Raw genomic sequence first — 21,117 nt, 5'->3', positions numbered from 1 at the left:
ATATTCATCTTTTTGTGTCTTTTTGTAACTTAAGGTTTTGCCTAGAGGGATTCTTTATGTTTTGAATCTGATTACCCTGTAAGGTATTTACCATCCTGATTTTACAGAGGTGATTCTTTTACCTTTTCTTTAATTAAAATTCTTCTTTTAAGAACCTGATTGATTTTTCATGGTTCTTAAGATCCAAGGTTTGGGTCTGTGTTCACCTGTACAAATTGGTGAGGATTTTTATCAAGACTTCCCCAGGAAAGGGGGTGTAGGGCTTGGGGGGGATATTTTGGGGGAAGATGTCTCCAAGTGGGCTCTTTCCCTGTTCTTTGTTTAACATGCTTGGTGGTGGCAGCATAGGGTTCAAGGACAAGGCAAAGTTTGTACCTTGAGGAAGTTTTTAACCTAAACTGGTAAGAATAAGCTTAGGGGGTTTTTCATGCAGATCCCCACATCTGTACCCTAGAGTTCAGAATGGGGAAGGAACCTTGACAGCCTCGATATTGGAAATTTAGCAATTTTAATTTGAGGTTATTTTTCAACTAGAGAACTCAGTTTTTAATGTGTAGATGCATCATTGGCAATGGCTGCTGTGTTCCATAGCTTTCTTGGGCACTACATTTTTTAAGAACTATATGACATGCAATCCAAAACAGGCTTATAAATTAATGAATTGCAATTCATTCCTAGACACCACAAAGGGTTACTACAAATCTTGCTGTGAAGACTGAGGTTTAACTTCTACTCTTTCAAAAAGCAAAACAAAATATGGAGATCAATGTTAACAGTATAATCACACTGTCACTTGTTAAAATCCCATGCAGATCTCAATTACCATTTACCACTGAAAGGGAACCGTTACACTTCCAAACTTCAGTTTGACAATGGATAAAAGGAAAATCAAGTGTATACAGACTTACTGAAAGCACTTTAATATTAAAGAGGTTAAGTCAAGCTTCTGTTCAGCAAGTAAGTTAAAAATAGATATGGTGAGGACTGTAAGCTTCCCCTCCCAACGCACTACCAGTTTGCATCAACCTCTACTAGTGTTCAGCTTCCATGTCTACTTAAGCATTGGCTTCTACGACTGTCAACAGGGGTGCCAATACATAATTTGTGATAGTATTTTGTGACATGTTCAGCTGCCCATTCAGAACTGTGATGAGACCTACAAGAAGTTTTACATAGGGTAACTGTACCCTTTACAAAGTTTAGCACAAATCAGTTTACCCAGTGTTAAAGAGTTACCGTTTGGAGGGAAGAAACCCATTGTAAATAAGATCTGAATTTAAAAAAAAGAAAGAAAAAGAAAAAGTTGTGGTCAGTTATTGGTAGGAACCAGTTAGCTCTAAAGTTTATTTTATATTGTTGTCTTGAAAGAAAGTCTAGCCAACTGAACTGTATTTCCCTGCATATGCAAACAATTACTAACCAGAACTACCACAGACGGCTTGATCCTACAAAATTCTCATATTAATAAAGTTACAGATGTGCATTAGTCCCATTGAACTAAACAGGACTGGGACAGTTCATGTAATATTTGTTCTGCAGCTATGTTGCCTAACCCACATATAGTTACAAGCATTTCAGTTCCAAACTGGAGCTATGAGTCCACTCAAGTTTCCTCATCCTTATTTAAAAAAATCATTCTGCAGTAGGTTCTCTTAAGAAGTTTTCACTGTGCTATCTGCAACGCATGGTAAAGAAAGATTTCCTAGAGAATTTAAACTGAAATTTCCACAATGCAGAGCTAATCGAGGCATATTTATATATAAAACAAATATGCTCATCAAGAGCTTAACTACATGAAAAGCTTCATATTTTAAAGAGAGACTTGGTCAAGATTAGAAGGCTAAAAACCTGAATCCCCTTCCCAAAAAGTTTTCCATCTGTTTTTATTTTCTAATAATCTGGTAAGGGTGTGGGGGACGAAGATGGTGCAGGATATTCCTAGAGAAACCAGCATACATACTAATACAATACAGATGTGGCATGTGTTTCTATTTACTGTACCTCATAGCCGGCACTGCAATTAGATCTTCTAAATCACTCTTCTTGCTGTTATGTCAATTGGCTGAACATGGAAATATACACTAAATGCTCTGTCAGTCAATCTATGTCAAACTGTTTTTGGTCCTCTTACCTAACTTTGACCATATACTTCGATTAGTGGAAAAATCACACACACACACACAACCTTCCAACGAGCAATTGGCAGTGAGGTAGCAATTATCTCAGGGTTATAGAACTATTTCAGTGAGACAGCATATAAGAGAATATTATGTATAATTTCTTTTCCTAAAAGTATCTAAGCAATTTTTTCCCTTACTAGGAGCTTTTTTCTCCCCCTCCCCCTCTCGTTAGTAAAAGTAAGGGGTCACTTTTGTAAAGGAGCTTTTAACTCACATCTCTCATTTTATTTCTATCACTGGGATAATAGTGAATGATGAAGACCTAGTTATAGGTCGAATACACCACTAAATTTTCTATCAGAGCTTGCCCGATCATATAGGATAAATCTAGCAACAGATGGAATACATTAATATATGACGTATTAAAGTAAACTTCCCAAACAGTGTTAGAGGAAGCAGGGAGTGGGAAAGGAAAATAAAGGAAATCTTATGGTAAACAAAACAGCATTACTCGAGCAATAAAGGTTTTAGGTCTTTAAAGCAATACAGTGATAATCTGTGTGTATAAAGGTTGGTCTACACATGGAGTTACTCAGAAATGGCTATTTCTGAGTAACTCCATGCATAGATGGGCCCTTAGCGTAAGACTTCCTCACTTCAATCCTTAGTAGGCAGTGTTTATTCACCTGTTGCAATCTCCACACTGAAAAACAGCCAGATTATGTCACTGCATGTGTATGTTGAGTACAGTTTTGTTCAATTTATTCTTGTCAAAAGCCTTTAACTCAGCAATTTGTCCAAAACTGAGGATCTACACACAAGGAACAAGTCTCTCTAAAAACAAAGAGAAAACATTACATTTCAAATAATTCTGACAAGCCCAGCTACATCAATGTTAGGAACTTCAGCAAAAAATCCTCCATCCTTGTTTAGATTTTACTCTCTCTTTTTTTGGGGGGGGGGGGGGAAGGGGGGCACGCGGCAGAGAGGAAGGGAGTCAGGCTACAAAGAGTTTTCATTCAAATTGGGAAAAATATGTATTATTTATAAAACTCCCGATAAAAACGGGAGGTGGGGTGAATCAATCTGATCAAAGAGAGCCATTATTGGCACTGCATTACATAGTCAGATTTGGCAACGAATTCTTTGTTATACATGCACTTCTTAGACTTTCTAAAAATTTAAACCAAAGCCTGCCACAGGGAGATGAACCAGAATAATTTGATCCGGATGTTGCAGTGTGCATCAATTCATCCACTTTTAAACTGATTTCTCAATAATAATAGACAAGGAAAAAATCACAAGCATTCACACACAATGAAAAGTTAGGAATGGTCAGACCTGTGGTCCATCAAGACCAGCATCCTGTCTCCAACACTGATGCTTCAGATGAAGGTGTAAAGAGCCCAGAAGGAATTGCTATTTAGAGCAGAAAGAGAAAAGGAAGGTTTTTTTCAAAATCCAATCTCATAACTACCATGGATTATGCCTTTATGAGGAAAAAGAAAAGGAGTACTTGTGGCACCTTAGAGACTAACCAATTTATCTGAGCATGAGTATGCTCATGAGTATTATTTCCACGGTATGCATCCGATGAAGTGAGCTGTAGCTCACGAAAGCTCATGCTCAAATAAATTGGTTAGTCTCTAAGGTGCCACAAGTACTCCTTTTCTTTTTGCGAATACAGACTAACACGGCTGTTACTCTGAAACCTGCCTTTATGAGGATCGCCATCCATTATACGCAAAAAGAAAAGGAGTACTTGTGGCACCTTAGAGACTAACAAATTTATTTGAGCATAAGATTTCGTGAGCTACAGCTCACTTCATCAGATGCATTTCCTCCTTTTCTTTTTGCGGATACAGACTAATACGGCTGGTTCTCTGAAACCTAACCATTATACATTTCTCTCCTAGCTGAGGGTTAACCGATGATGGTACTATTATTAGTTATACCAGTATTTAATCCCTTAATTCTACTATAGCCTATTCTCGCAAGTGTAAATCACATTAAGAGGAAATATATACACCCATGAAGAGAGACCAGATGTATGAAAATTAACCACACAGAAATAAGACAACGCAGAGGGAACCATACGAGAGAGTAACTAAAAATAGGGTGTCACCTTAAAAAAAAAAAAAAACTAGAAAATTAAGAAGAGAGAAAAGAATTAGGAAGCATTACTAAATCAAGAAAGAGGACTTAAAGACAAAACTTTTAGATTAGTCAACTGCGTTCATGCTCCTCAGTGTATCCCTACTAGATGTCCTGGATCTTAGAGAAACATTATCGCTCCCTATTTTGAGGGTTTATTAGAACACAGTGCTTACATTACTGTTAACTTGGGTATGTCTACGCTCCAGACTTCTGCCAGCATAACTATGTCAGTTGGGTGTGAAGAGGTATGATCACCAACCAACACAGCTGTGCGAGCAGAAGCCCCAGTGCAGGCACAATTATACAGGCAAAACTGCAATTTTACTGTTATAGCTTGTTCTCTTCAGGTAAAAACATAGCTTTCCCAGGATAAGATACAGTCATATTAATATAGTATACTGATGTACTATACGAGCAAAGTGCTCCTACTACAGACTTGGCCTTAAAGACTTAAGCCATGTAAGCTTACAGAGGCACAGCTGTGCTGATAGAGCAGTGTCACTGTAAGAGTGCTCATGTAGCCGCATGATGGCGCCAGGAGAGAACACCCCCATCAACATAATAAAAACCAGCTTAATGAGCATCTCCCGCCAACATAGAGCCATTGCCGCTTATGCCGGCAAAACTTATGTTGCTCAGGGGGGTGTTTTTTTCACACCCCTGAGCAACATAGTTTTGCGAACATAAGTGCCTGTGTAGACATGGCTTTAGCTTTGTCTATACCTTAGGTCAACCTAGCTACATCACTCAGGTGTGTGAAAAACCATCAATGTTTACTCATATTAGTTAGTTAAAATAAATGAGCCATGAGCGCTTGTTTGGAAAACTAAAGTACAGGTACCTATATTTTATTAAAATACCGAACAAAAAGTTGCATGGATCTGAAAAACTAGGTTAAAAAATACACAAGTGTCAGACACTGAAAAATCACTACCTTACAAATCCAGACACTCATTTATAGGGAATAAAAATGTAAAAACCTCAAAACAGTTGAAATAGTAAAAGATGCATGAGTCTCTTTTTCGTTAATGACCAATTAGCAGTTAGTAAGCGTATATGTGAAATGTCCACTTTCTCAAAGGAATAAAAAACATATTGCCAACAGTCTTCAGATCAGCGTGTTGATGAAACACCCAATCTGCTTTGGGAACTGTAACTACAGTTTAAATTCCTCCATGCATCAGTTACAAGTCTACTTTGTACAACACAAAGCTACATTTGAGTACAAGAGTTGCAGACTGCAAATTCCATATTTGGAATACAATCTTACATAATAGTTCCTTAAAATGTATTTTTATCTGAGTACAGCATGGTGTGAGATAATCTGGACATGTGCTTTTACTATACAGATGTTCCACTATTTTTAAGGTCAGAAATAAGTATATTCTGTTTAAGGCTTGCCCACTTCACTGTGCTGTTACCACAATGCATTCAGTCTATTCATTATAAATAACAATATCTACTACACAATAAGAAGTGTTTTCAAAGCCAACCAGAGATCCCTCGAACTGCTGAAGCTTAAATTACTTATTTTACCTGACCAATCTGTGGTCAGTGATTAATGGCACTGTCAACAGAGATGAAACTGGCTATGTGCTTTGAAATTTTATTCTTGGAAGCTACAGAAAAACTTGTGTATACAACCTAAACCAAAACAGTAGGAGTTTGCCCCTAGTCAGAATGGTTGTGTCCGCACCCACCCCCTCACCCCACTCCCATGCTTCTCTGCAATATCAACACACAAGATTACTGATATGGATACTACAAACAGCCAAGTTGCCTCTTATGTGCCCCTACACAATCACTTCCAGTTGCAAGTGACTTCCTGGGTCTCTTGCATGTCTACACTGCATCTGGGAGCAAGCCTCCCAGCCTGGATCCACAGATTACACTAGCATGCTAAAAATATAGTGTGTAGACATTGCAGCTCTGGCTAAAGCCAGGGATGTGGTGGTAGAGAGATGGACTTGAGAGCCTGAGACACAATGTCAAAGCAACATCTCTACACAGTTATTAGGAGGTTTGCTCCCAGATGCAGTGTAGACATACCCCTACAGAAAAAAAATCCCCTTTTTAGTTTGTCACATTTACAACTGATCCCTTCTGTGAGAACTCAGTCTTATGAAGTCATTACTTTTTCTCCTTGTTGCACCAAGATTGGTAGGAAGGAGGGGAAGAAAAAAACAAAAAAGATTTCCAAGTGTTGTGGTAAATTTTAGGAAACCTAAGTTGAAACACTTAAAAATTTGGTTGCATGGCCAATAGCAACCCAACAGGTCTATATCAAGAACATTCCCCTCTCTGAAGTAGTACCAAGATTGCTTTTATTTAGCATCACACTGTGTATTCTTCAGGACAGCTATTATTCTGTATTTGGAAAAATACCTAGCACATTTGGAGCACTACCCCCAATCAACTAAGCACTATTAATGTCACCATTATGGAACTGTAAGTTGTAATTGCACTTGTTTATTCAGTGTGAAATGCTTGTAAAGGTGTCTGCCTGCACAGTGTTAGTCTAAACAAATAAGTACAATATTGTACACGTTTTGACCTGAGCTGTTAACCAGCAAAACCCAAATATTGGCTGTTTTCCTTTGGAGGAGAAACTAGTATTTCTTTGATGCAATCTTGTTTACTTACAAAGTACCTACACTGTATTCCATTTCCCCAAACACAGTAAGAATCAAAACAGCAGAAGATAGTCTCTTTGCTTACTGCTCCAAGCCTCTTTCCAGACAGCACCCTACCCAAAATCTCTTAGCTTTTTTCTCAGGATCAAGTTACAAGCTTTTTCTCTATGGCTTCCCTGCTGCCTTCTGACTGCTTCTGTGGCATTTCTGTTGCTTCTCTCCTTGACTCACACCCCACTCCATCAAACAATACCCGGTCACAAGATGACCCCTCCTCCCACATAGCTCAGATTCCTGACCGGCCTTTCATGTTGGCTGTGTTTTGGGTGATGACTCCTATTGTTTCGGCTATCTATTCCATAAAGGGGCTTAACTTGTTTTTACATTTATCCCAAATGAAGGATGACCATTACATCCACCAGCTTCAACAAGGTTTCATTCAACTCCCTAACAACACTATTCCTTAAGGTATTATTGTATCCCTGACAACTGTGTTGTAGAAGTCAGCTATAAAAAACAAAAAATGACTGCAAAAAGAGAATTTCCATTCAACATGTTTCAGAGTAACAGCCATGTTAGTCTGTATTCGCAAAAAGAAAAGGAGGACTTGTGGCACCTTAGAGACTAACCAATTTATTTGAGCATAAGCTTTCGTGAGCTACAGCTCACTTCATCGGATTCAACATGTGTGCTTCTCTACTTCGGTATTCACAATGTATCAGACAAGTGATGAACTGTTATAAAAACAAAAGTTAAGCAAAACCTGCACTTCTCTGTCTGTTTCAAAACAACAAAAAATTTGGATTCAGGATTAACACTGCCCTTTATAGGTATCTCCTACATGATCAGTCAGCCCTGAGCCAACACTAGCCAACTCTTTTTTAATCAGCTAAATTGGTTTTCAAAAGTGCTCAGAATCCGAAACATGGCCCTCCAGGGCATGCACAGGGGGCACAAGCAGGGGGCACAGAACTCCTCTGGGGCCAGGGCAGGAGATGATAGTTCCACTGGCCCTGGGGCCAAGGCACAGGAAGGGCAGGGGGAAGGGGAGGAGAGCCAGCTCCTCCGTCCCCAGGCCAGGGCGGTAGAGGACAGATCCTCCAGCCCTGAGACAGCAGGGGGAGATCCAGCTCCTCCGGCTGCTTGAGGAGATTACGCACCGCCAGCTCCAGCACCACAGGGGGACAGGGGGGAAGAAAGAAAGCTCCACTGACGCTGGGGAGAGGCAGCTCCTCCGGCCGCAGGGGGCACAGAAAGTGTCCCTCCAGAAGTGGCCAAATTTTTATACCTGTGCACGCCCCTGACATCCCTAACCTCATACTTTGCATGGTGACAGGTTTCAGAGTGGTAGCCGTGTTAGTCTGTATCAGCAAAGCAACGAGGAATCCTTGTGGCACCTTAGAGACTAACAAATTTATTTGGGCATAAGCTTTCATGGGCTAGAACCCACTTTATCAGATGCAAGGAGTGGAAAATACAGGAGCAGGTATAAATACATGAAAAGATGGGAGTTGCCTTACCAAGTGTGAGGTCAGTCTAGAGAGACAATTCAATTAACAGTAGGATACCAAGGGAGGAAAAATAACTTTTGTAGTGGTAATGAGAGTGGTCCATTTCAAACAGTTGACAAGAAGGTGTGAGTAACAGTAGGGGGAAATTAGTATGGGGGAAATTAGGTTTAGGTTTTGTATTTATACCTGTTGCTGTATTTTCCATTCCATGCATCTTATGAAGTGGGTTCTAGCCCATGAAAGCTTATGCCCAAATAAATCTGTTAGGTTTCTAAGGTGCCACAAGAACGCCTCGTTGTTTTTGCTAACCTCATACTGTATGCCACAGTTTTTCTGAGTAAGATAATAGACAAAACCTAGCAGTATGAGCCCTATATTGACATGCAAAGAGGGTGTGTGTGTCAACTGAATTGGCTTTACAAGATTGAAAAGCCCATCAAGTTACAGATTGATATGTTGGAAGCAGTGGGCAGTGTTGCCAACTCATTTTTTTCCATGAGTCTCTATTATTATTTTCCTTAAAGCCCCAACTCCTGGAGCCAAGTGGATATGTGATGATTTCAGCCTTCATTCCTAAAGAAAAAGTAAGTTTCTAGTCCTCAGGGCTATGGAGAATGCTTCAAAATGTGACCCCTGAAGGCTCAAAAAGCAGAAGGCAAATAAAAAACACCAAATCTCATGATTTTAAAGCCACTCATGATTTTTGAACATTTGGGGTTGGCAATACCGACACTATAGCAGATGGCACAACTTCAAACATGTTATCTTGATAGGATTTTTCAGTCACATTAAGCTTAGTGACTGAGCTAACACACCCTTTTTATTTGCCAAGACAGGGCCTTAGCCTCGTCTGGGCCTTAGCCTAGTCTACACTCAGAAAGGTTTGCCAGTTTAGCTATACTCACGAACAGTCCTAGTGTAATGCAAATTACACCTGCAAAAAATTGCTTTGCCAGGGTAGTTTATACCAGTTTGGTGTGTGAAATAAGATATATCAGCAAAAGAACTTTTATGCTGGTATAACTGCATCTACACACGGGCTTTTGCAGATACAGAAGTGTAAAAAAACAAAAATTAAAAACCACACCTTACACTGCTAACCCAGAAGAGGTTTCTAGTGCAGACCATGCCTTCATGTATCAACACTATAGAAAAAAATCTGTGGAGGGAGCTGCGAGAGAAGGAGGGAATATGACAGTCTTCTTTCAAGACTAGAAAACATCCTTTATACCAAACCAATTCTTAAAAATTGATGAGAGCTTTTCAAAATTTACCCCATGCCTATATTTACCCTACCTATTTTATACCTTAGTCATATTGACTATGGCCAGTGACAATTCTTGTTCCATAAGACTGTACTAGGGTGAATGAATGAATTTTAGATGCTGGACTCAGCCTTAGGTGACAGACTTAAAAACCAAATCTTAAATTCATTTTGCCTACAATTTAAATAGTAAAGAATTTGAAAAGCTCAACTTAAGTTTACATAGTACACCCCACTCAATATAAACCAGTTCTCTGCAGAAACAAACCATAACAGATCAGAAGCAGGTCAGCCTTAAAGACATAGCTGATGGGGGGGGAGACACGGAAGGGGTATGTGTAGCGACTTCATTGATACTTACCAGGTTCAAAGCCACCCCTCCCTGCCCAAATTAAATTAAATTTGAGTTACATATCTGTTCTAGATAGGTTTCCTCATCTGTATAGTACAACCTTGATAAAGAGGTAAAGGCTACTATATTTACACTAGGTGCTCACATTTTCCTTCACCTCAGCTACTTTTCTGAAGTGACAAAATGAGAATAAAACTACTCCCTTCAAATCACAGACTAAGTGTTTTCTAAAAACCACCAAGAATGTGTTTTTAAGCTCATTTTCATTACAGCTAATGTCCAGAAACCTGTTTCACTGGAGCTGCTCCTCTGCCTAATTGAAAGACACAGAACTGGAATCGTAAATGTGTTCCCCACTAGCTGGGCAGCATTACAGAACTTTTATGCGCTTGAAGAATTTATGCAAGCTAATTCTAGAAGTTTTATTGCGGTACTTTGTTTAGTTATGAAACTAAAGTAACATTCTGACAGTTTTTACTAAGTAACTGTAAAAATAACGATAATTTTTATTTGCTAACTGTGAGGTCTGGTGATAGTTTGTTACCTTAAACAGCAACATACTTTGAACAACAAAAACGATCTTTACTACTGCTCCTCTTCCAAATTTAGGACAGAGCGACAAGCTGCCAGAGGTAACAGTATTCACACCAGTACATTTTTCCATTAGTATAATAGAGAAGCTACCTTCATAACCTATGAACAAAGAGTTTATCCAGTACACTCAAGGATTTGCTGTGCCATCTGCTATAAAGTCAGGGGAAAGGTAAGGATGAGAAAATGCACACCAATATGTTTGCATTTCTCATGTGTTTACCAAAACACCTCTAGCCCCAGCAAATTGGCTAATAACACCCCCATTGCAAACCAGTTCCTTGTTTGATTTAAAGATAAAATGACTTTAATTAAACTCCTCCCCTCAAGTTAAGAGAAAAATGCCAGCTACACAAGACTTCAAGTTCTTCAGGGCACCAACCATATCTTATAGAATAAAGAGCGATGAGTGAGTAGCACACTTTTGAATGCTGTAAGAAACAGTTTTGTAAATTTGTCACCACAGTCCCCCTTTACTTCTGGCAGCGCTCACGTCTGACAGTAGTTGCTGTACAGAGATAGCATAGTCCCTGTCCCAAGGAGCATAGGATCTGATGATTATGCAGAGTCATGGGATATCCTCCCCAAAAGAGATTTGAATACTAAATTTTCATCCAAGAAACTCGGAAACAACATTGATGCTTAGAACAAGTCAACAAGTTTTGCACTTCCTGCACAGAATGTTTAAAACTGTTTAAGTTTTTATGAGCACTTTAAACTTGCAATATGAGTTAGTGAGTGACTTTTGATCATTAACTATGCTATCAAAAAATGGCTTAGATATCCACTGGTCCAAGTTCTTCTCTCAGACACACACCCCCAACCCAACTGATTTAATCAAATGAAAGTCTGAGGGGAAATCAGAGCCTTGAATATGCAATGGGGGAGGAGTTGCTAGAGAATATAATTTTAAATTAAGGTTTCAAGCACACTTCGAGGTTCTCAAAAACGTGCACAATTTTGATTATATTAACAAAGAGGCAGTTATCAACTGTGGGGGGAGAAGGTAGTCCATGATATATGGGCCTTACTTATTGTAAGCAGGAATTGCTATTCATAAGAGATAGGAAAAGGAAGTTCTGAATAAGGGTGCCGTTTTGTAAAAAAACAGCTATATCTTCAGTCAGATTTTCTCTTAGACTGCTGGAATATTCAATTACTGTTGCTTATATTAGTGCATCACTCATCAGCATTTATGCAATTATATAATTTATAAGACTCAACTAACAGCTTTGAGATGGAAGCTCTTACAGCAGTGTTTGAGCAGATGTCTACTGACCATGAGTCTGGACATAGCATTGCTATGCAAATGGCTTTTGTCACAGTGACAAAGCATCTGTAAGTCTTCAAAAAGCAACACATGCTGATACTTCTAACCAGGTCCAAGAAGCCTAGGATATTAAAGGCTTTACTGACCCTCCATTCCAGCCAAATAAAAAGAAGGGAAAAGAACAAAGCTATCCCAAAAACCTACCCTCAGCACCCTACACAGCTGTTTTGTGTCTGTTTTTACCATCAGGTAAGTTCAGACAAGTTGTTCAATCACATCAAAATTAGAAAGGTAACAATTTTAGCAAGACAAAAAAAACAAATTGTGAAGTGACCTGCACAGATTCCAGCAGCAGCTGGAAGCAGTAAGGGGAGATTTAGTGCCAGTAAATGTGAAGTCTCATAGACAAGGAGAGAAAAGGATAGGGAGGGAAGGAGGACATGGCCAAGCAGCTGTACCCAATTATTTAAACAACAACACACAGTTTCATCTTGTCTCATTAATGCTATCCTAAGATTGCTTCTTCATCTAACCAAACATTGTAGCTACTGCAAGGATTGGCAAGAAAGTAGTCCACAAGAGGATCTTTATAAAAATGGTCCACAAACACAAAACGTTTGAGAACCACTGTTTAATAAGAAGCACTTGCTGCTCTACTGGTGATCTTTGAAAGGTTAGCAGATGCCCTGCTCATTATATTATGTAATAAGTCAGATACCTACATTTTTTAAAGATGAAGATCCCTTGCAGTAACTAGAAACTCTATTGATGAAAGTCAAATATAGTTAGTCTTAAGTGAAAATAAAGCAGTGAAGAAAAAAGTCAAGAGTCAGATGAATGCACTGGTTCAGAGGGGCACCACACTCACAAGCTGGAATCCAAAGACACTTGCACAAGAACGAAAAAAGATGTAATTATCTTCTAATCCACCCATATGAGATGCCACTCCGAGTAAACTGTGCACGTGTCCAAGATACACATTATCCTTCTTCTGGCATTCTTCACCCAGCAATGGAAGTTAACTGTTGACATTTAAGTTATCCTTGTTAAGTTTCAATGTTAATACCCCACTGACATTGATTTGAGTAATTTACACCTCTGACTGTTTATTTCAGGCTGTCTGCAACCTTAGGCTTTTTATATATGAATGTTTAGTTTGTGGAACTAAGCTAGGGGAACCAACTCCACACTAGCCTGCCATTCTCTGCTGTCCATGTGCACCTGCACAGTTAGTTAACGCACCCTGATCTAGACCTGTTTCACAGAGGACTAGATCAAAGGACATTAATGTGCTGTTAGAGCACAATTTGCTCATGTGAGGGTAGAGTCACACCGCAGCTTGCCACAAACTCCTGTTCCTGTAGACAAGCCCCAAGTTATTTTGCACCTGAATAAACTAATTGTAAGGGTAAGCTGCAATGGGGCAAGTCATCGTTTATACTGGTGAAGCACAACTACCATAGGTGCTTAAATTGGTGCAGCTACGCCAATTTAAAAAAATAAAGTGTATAGACAAGGCCTCAGGCTGACGTCACTATACCAGTTTACACACAAGGCTCATCTTCCCTAGAAAGTTTAATTGTGTTTAAACAACTGAGTTACGTGGAATGATGCTGATCTTGACAAGTAGTGTTCTGTATCTTGTCACAACTCCGTTGTTTTTCAAAAGTCCTCTTTAAATATAATTAAGCTTCCTAGCAAAGACAAGCCCTTCGAAATATAAACTAAGACTATCTTCAAACATAAGAGCAGAGACTTCAGAAAAAGTGGACCACAAAAAGGCAGCCGCTAGAATTAAATACCAGCTCACTAGGCCACTGCTATTGGTCCAATTTAAAGAAATGAATGGGAGATAAGGAAGTTGGAAATAATGGCTCAAAAACAAAAGATGTGGAAGATCTACATCCTACTCCCATTTAGTTTAGTTTTTAAGTCAAAAGGAAGTCATAGCAAAAGAGCATATACACCAGCCCTGAGCTGATTAAAATTCCTACTGGCAAAAAAGTGACAACCAAAGTAGTTTTAATCACTCCACCTAATTTATCATATTTCCAAAAGAAAGCCCATTACTGAAAGAGAAAAACATTCCATAAAAAGTCAAGAATCTGAATGTGTAGGTGCAAAACGAGACAGGAAGCAGCAGTATCACCCAAAAGCATTCATGGAAAGTATTACAAATGACAAGTTCTGCTGATATTTTATCCTGGAGACAGAACTATACTCCAGAACGTTAAAACATGATTTAAGTCTGTACTGGGAGGGACCAATTTTGTTAGAGACAAGAGGGCCATCACATCCCACAGCAAGCCTGATTGATGGATTATCGTTCCCCCTCACTTAAACACATGCAATGAAAAGCTTGGGCATCTCATTTTTTACTGAATAAGAGCCAAGCATTCCATTCTCCCCCTTCAGAGATTTGCTAAATCTTTGTAGGGACTTTAAAAGTGTGTGTGTGTGAGTGAGAGAGACTGACTTCAGGCAACAAATCTCATCTCCCTCCTAAATTTTTGTTCCTACTGGGCAAAGCATTTCCTGTAGAATGACTTGATGTTTAACGTCTCAAATATATTTTGTCACAGAAATGAGTACTAAAATTCATGATTCGCTGGTTTCCAGACACTTTGTGTGCATGCACGTGTGTAATATAGTACATGAAACTATTACGATATATTTTATAATGCTATACATTTCTGTGTGCAAGAATCAATTTTTTTTTAAAAAGACAAACCCCATGATACAAAGGCAATAAAACACTTAGAGAAACAAATGTTTCCATAACTTTTTTCCGCCGAAACAGTTCATAACTGATGAAAGCCACCTAAGAGAAGCTCCAGCTTCCTATTACTGTGTATGTCAAAGGTCCTATCAGGCACCAGATGGGAAGTAAAGAAAAGTTATGTGACGTACTTTGTTTCCACGATAACATTAAACACCTAAAATATCCATTGGATATAAATTAGCTACATTGTTGGACTCTTCAAAGTGAAATATGCATCATTTAACAGGAAGCTTGATTACAGTCTGACTTTCCAGGATCAAAAGTACAGGTGATTTTAAATAGCACAAGATATATAAACTAAGATCAACTCGCTCCAATCCTTCCCATGCTTTTTCCAAAGTCAAAAGCAAGTATTTAAACAGGACTCATTCTGATGAAAAAAGTACACAGACACTGAAAGTTTATTTTAACTACACGCTCTCCTATTTATAAAGCAGCCCTCCTACAAGTTGCATGTCCTCTGGAATGGTGGCCGAATGTTTAGCATATCAGACACACAAATACCTTGCAATGCCAGTTACAAAAGTGCCATGCACACACCTGTTTTTATTTACAGCATCACCTGAAAGCGAGAAGTGGGCTGCATTATCTCCATTAAATGTAAACAAACTTGTTTGTCTTAGCAATTGGCTAAACAAGAAGTAGGACTGAGTGGACTTCTAGGCTCTAAAGTTTTACATTGTTTCGTTTTTGAGTGCAGTTATGTAAAAAAAAAAATCTACATTTGTAAATTGCACTTCACCTCATACAAGTATTGTAGTGCAATCTCTTTATCGGGAAATTGAAAAATACTGTTTCTTTTGTTTAACTTTTTACAGTGCAAATATTTGTAATAAAAAATATAAAGTGAACACTGTAACTTTGTTGGAATTGAAATTAATATGTAAAAAAAATCCAAAACAATAACAAAATATCAATTGAAATTTAACAGTGCGATTAAAACTGTAATTGATTGGAATTCATTTTTTTAAATCATTTAACAGCCCTACTTTTTTTTAAGTGTGTCTCCAATAGTACGCAAACTTTTCTATGACCCTTTCAATTTAATAACTCAAAATTTAAGTTGTGTAAAAAAACAAAGAAACCCAAAGCTTTTTAGAAACTTTACACCAACAGAACCATATTCACTGCTACAAAATGCCCTTAAAACATTTGTTTTTAATCTATGTACACACCTTTCTGGAGTATTTGAAACTTAAATATTGTATGACTGGATCTGAAAGCAAAATTGATTTCATAGTCAATTTAACTTTCATTGTCCAAGTTGACAGCAATACAAAGAGTGAACCGGATTTTAAGTTTCCATTTTTAGTACCCTAATGTACATTTTCATAGATCATTGTTTATCAAATTAAGAGCATTAGCTTCTTTTCTTACTGAAAACTTTTTAAATTAATAGGTGTGTGTGTTTCTTTACTTGTATACAAAATGCGTTAGTAAGAACACTAATGTTTACTGTACAAACCTTCATTATAAGTTAAAGGAAATACTACCATAAACATTTCCTTCCTCTGAACTGGTCTATATGATGTGGTGCTCACAACACCAGCAGCTGCTGGCACTCTGCCCAACCTAGAGGGTCCCATCATTTTTAACATTAATGGAAATGTACCCGTGGAAGCACTGGTGAAGAGACAATTGGCCAAAAATGTGTTTTGAGCACAGGAAGTTCACCCCCAGATTAACTACAGTGATGCCTCCATAATGCGTAAAAGCAGTCCTTTTTCACCTGGAAAGAAGATCTTGCGGTTTTAACCACATGGCTTAGGTCCTGGACAACCTAGAAGCCTCCTTTCTCTTCAGATATTATCCCAGAAGCAGAAGGGAGATAAAGCATTTAAGTAGGTAGTTTCCAAATATGACCATAGAGATGGGAATAAGGTTTTCCCAGTGGAGGACCTCAAATCTGAAATCTGTCTCCCCCTCTGATCCAACAGAACTAGAGAGTCAGCAATATGCCCAGAAAGTCAAGACCCACCTATCTACACAGACTTTTGCTATATTTTATAACTAATGTTGTAGTACAATGGATGAACTAAATAGCTACAGCCATCTAAACACTCAAAGCATACTGCTGAAGTTAATATTTTCCCATGGGCAGGCTACATTGCCTGATATTGTTAGTTCCCATCTGATAAAAGACAATGAGTGCACCAAGTGGAAAATGGTTGGTTCTAGATTATTTAAAAAAAAAGTTAAAGCAAACTATATAAGTCTATTATACAGATCTCTATCTCTCTCTCTATATGCTAGCAAAGCAGTCCTAGGATGCATGCACCTTATACTGGCAAAGCTGTGTTGTTGCCGATACAGGGAGTCCCCGGTATAGGTCTCCCCCTTATCCATTGTTATGCATATCCATCGCTCATCAATAGGGAAACGTGTTCCGACTGACGTCGGTCCCGATCTGCATATCCATCATTTTCACTTACAGTACTGTACTCGCTTCACCTTTGGTGTCGCTTTTCTGTGGGGGCTGACTACCCACCAGAGGCCAGCACCCCCTGCCCCACCCCCAACACCTCCCGTCCACAGGGCCGCCGATCAACTCCTCTCCCTCCCAGTGCCTCCTGCCTGCCGCAATCAGCTATTCAGCAGCATTCAGCAGGCACGGCGGGAGCGGATGGGGGGGGGGGGGAGAGAAAGAGAGGGAGGAGCAGAGACAGGGTTTGCTCCGAGGAGGGGGCGGAACAGGGTGGGGCGGGAAGAGGCAGGGCAGCCATGAGTATGTACAGCTTATTCCAAGCCGCCGCTGCCACCACCACCACCACCACCAAGCGAAACAAGCTATACGAGCAAAAGTGCAGCTTTGCTGGTATAACTGCAGCTATACTAGCTACGCTGGCAAAAGCCCCTTTGTCAGTCACAATTCATACCTCACCACACCCCTCACTGACATAATTATACTGCCAGAAGTCAGTAGCATAAACCTGACTATGAAATATTAGTTAATTCAAATACACTAGCAGACTGAAAATATTCAACCTCACTCAAAAGAAGAGCCATCATGCTATATTTAAAAAAATCCATACAATAAAACCTGAAACCATGGGTTACACCACCATTCCTAAACGTGGACTGCTTTAGACTGCAGGCATGTTTTGAGAGTTCTGAATATGGCTGATCCAAGACCAAAACCACTCCCCTTTTAAATACATGTGCTCATATTTGGCAACCAAATATGAAATATTTTACGATCAGACAGCATAAGAAGTTCAAATACAGCCTTTTTGATATTGCTAGCATTCTAATTTGTCAAGTTTATGTAGGATAAAGAGTGAGAACTTTAATAGCTTTTTTGAAGGGGGAGGGAAGGAAGGGAAGAGATTTTTAAAGGCATTAGACACATAATTCTCAGAAAAGTCCCTCCCCAGAGATTTGTGCATCACCAGTTTATTTAGCTAGAAGAAAACAACCTGAAGCACAGATGACCTGCAATTAGCCTTGACAGTGTTTCTAATCAATTTTGTTAGGCAACTGAGGGGCTATATACAACATTTTTGCTTGAGACTACCAAGAACTATGGCACTCTCATATATCTCATGGGATGGCAGAGAAAGAACAAGCTCTGCCTGAGAATTCATGTGACTCAAAGTAGCCTTATGTGGAAGGGTTTCTGTTTTTTAAAATGAAAACTGGAAAGAATGCAGTGAGAAGCCAGTGACCGATCATAACCCCCAAAATATGTCCTGTAAAAGCCTTAAGTTGTTTTACAAAAAGATGGTCTAATGTGAAAGTTAAACAGTGGGAAAGCAATGAGAGTTTGAAATGACAGTACATGACTTGCATTTCTTCAAAAACATTAAAGCAATCACATTTCTTACAATTAAGATGTGTGGAAGATCTAGCAATTCTTGGATTTCATTGGGTACTACATTCTGGTTACTTCAGCAACCAAGCATACTGCTTCTAAGGCCTGGTCTACCCTTAAATTTTGCTGGCATAAATGGGAGTGGGATGAGGAAAAGTCACCCCTAACTGACATATGCCTAGGCTGGCAAAAGCCCCAGTGTAAATGCAGTTATATTGGCAAAAGAAATCATTTTGTCAGTATACAGTTTAATATGTTCAGGGAACATATATATATAAAAAAACTATATATATACACAAAACTGCATCTATACCAGAAAGATATGCTGGTAAAGCTATACTAGCAAACCCTACGGCAGTGTACCATATTTAAAACACAGAAAATTTTCAAGAGAGTGGATGCCTAAAATGTTCTGAAGAGCTGAACCAACAGCTCCCCACTGAGGTCAGTGGGGAGCTTCTGCATGTCCAGCACCTCTAAAAATCTGGCCACTTATTGAGGAGCCTAATTTTAGGCATCCACTTGTAAAACAAATCTCCACCAGCAGCTGTACAAGCGAAATGGACACCCAGTTCCTTCCCATGCAGAAAACAAGATACAAGAACATGTTAAACAACAAACAATAAAGAAGCTCACCTTTTTGGCCCCAGCACATCTGCTACGCATAAGCAAGGACTTTGGTAATGGCCAAATTCATTATTGCTCTTAAATTTTCAATCCTTTTATGATGTTTTTAAACTATAAAACTATCGTTACATTACAGATATGGCTCGTCGTAGGTAAAGACGAAGGGTGGAGTTTTTAAAATTGCTTACTGAGAGCAACACCTTTTGTCTTGGTATTCTCCATTTCCCCCCTTCTGAATTCTAAGAGCCACATTTATTTGTAGGCATTTGGTGAAATGTTCAACCCCTGCATGGATTAATATCCACAAGAAAGGCTACTGTGCATTCCATGCTTATCCTTTTTCTCAGGCTATCAGCATCCTTGAAAGGATTTCTACTGGCAGAACACAGCATTTCTTTACAACATACTTTCAGGAAAAGTACTCAAGAGACAGTGTGCGCCTTCATAATTCACTTGAAGTTTATTAAAGTGCATCCATGTTTCCACATTATCTAGAATGGGGACAACACAACAGCCTTCTGCCATCTGGAATTCATCTGAACACCAAAAGCTTCACAATTTTTTACCACAGGTCATCACTTACAGTACATTAGGAATAGGGAATTCAGGTTGCCAAGAGACTGGAAAAGGTACAGGCATGACCTACTTCCCACTGTGGTCAAGCTGCTGTCACTTCCACTGAGGATTGGTTGATCTGCCATTTGTAGAGCCCACATAGGATGAGGAGGCCTCCAAAAGAGATCTTTCTCACCCCACCCAACCCACTCCCAGCGAAAGCTTTTTATTCAGCTTTAGGACTGTCCTGTTTCCAGGTTCTGCAGTAGCCCTGACTGATGAATACAGAGAGAGAGACAAGTCTATTCCCTTAGATGTAGCCACAAGTTACCTTTGAGTTCAAACATTTAACATTTCAGGAAAGAGCGAACACATTACTCTTTAAATGATAATCCTTGTTAGCTTTACAGCAGCCTACAAATTATTGCAGTTCTCTCCTCCACCTCCTGCCACAACTTAATTAATTGGACATTATCCATTTTATACCCAAATTTCCCTGATCCAAAGAGACACTTGCAGCCTTCTCCTACACAACATATATAACCTGTTCATTTGTAAAGTTACTACTACTTATTCCAACAGCAGGAAACTGGTTTGCACGTAATACAACAAGCTGGGGGGAAAAATCGTATCGGCCAGAAGCGTGGCACAGGTAGAAGTATCTAATTTCCTGCCCAGTGAATAATAAGGGAGGCTGCTGAGTTGCCAGTCAGATGATTGGTGCTCAGAAAGGCTAAGAAAAAAAAAAGCAGAGAAACAGAATGCCCATGAAAGATGGTGCTACTGGGGACATGTGCTAATTATAGATGTCCACCACATAAATAATGCCTTAAAAAGAAAGGGGTAGGGCCAGGGAAAATTGCTCTGTTGAGGCTTGGTCTACACTTCAAAGTTAGATTAACAGGAGTGTGAAAAACCACACCACTGACTGACATAGATATGTTGACCTAACTTCAGGGTTAAGACACAGCTATAGGTGACAGAAGAATGCTTTTGTCAATGTACCTACTGTTGGTCAGGGAGGTAATGTTCCTACACAAACGGAAGACCCCTTCTGTAAGTGTAGGCTATAGCTACACTATGCAGTTCTGCCAGTGTAGCTATGGCATTGTGTTGTCATACAGGCAGGTAGTTGTTAGTTTTGCCAGAAAGGCTAGCAACCCAAATAGGCTTTGTTACAAAACTGAAATTCATTCACGGCTGCAACACACAGTTTGATTTTCGGAGGGAGATAACATCTAGCATTTTGTTACAGCCTGGTAACTGTAAACTCAGTTGCAGTTGCCAAGGCCAAGCACCTTAATTAGTGTAAATCAGGGATTGACTTGCAATTTTTAAAACTCTTGGATAAAAAAGTCTCTATTTGGTTAATATGTGAAACACGTAAACCAGTTTATTATACTTTTTGGGTTAAAAGGGAAGAAGCACAATTTTTTAAAAAGTG

At 39.2% G+C, this 21,117-nt stretch overlaps 1 protein-coding gene across 7 annotated transcripts in view; it reads right to left on the bottom strand.

Annotated features, from left to right (window-relative positions):
* The window catches only part of DENND4C (DENN domain containing 4C), a 117,981-nt gene that overhangs the window by 92,527 nt on the left and 4,337 nt on the right, over positions 1–21,117 (bottom strand). For 2 of the 7 annotated variants that reach the window (XM_075128820.1, XM_075128823.1), the window contains exon 1: positions 19,128–19,145. The exons of the other annotated variants lie outside the window; for them this stretch is intronic. The gene's annotated coding sequence lies outside the window, so the exon portion shown is untranslated. Of the gene's footprint in view, positions 1–19,127; positions 19,146–21,117 lie in introns of those variants that run through there. 7 annotated transcript variants of the gene reach the window in all.

Source organism: Caretta caretta, chromosome 5 (assembly GCF_965140235.1).
Source record: "Caretta caretta isolate rCarCar2 chromosome 5, rCarCar1.hap1, whole genome shotgun sequence".
Classification (NCBI taxonomy): domain Eukaryota; kingdom Metazoa; phylum Chordata; order Testudines; family Cheloniidae; genus Caretta; species Caretta caretta.
The sequence above is the reverse complement of the archived record's forward strand: the minus strand, read 5'-3'. Positions and strand labels throughout refer to the sequence as shown.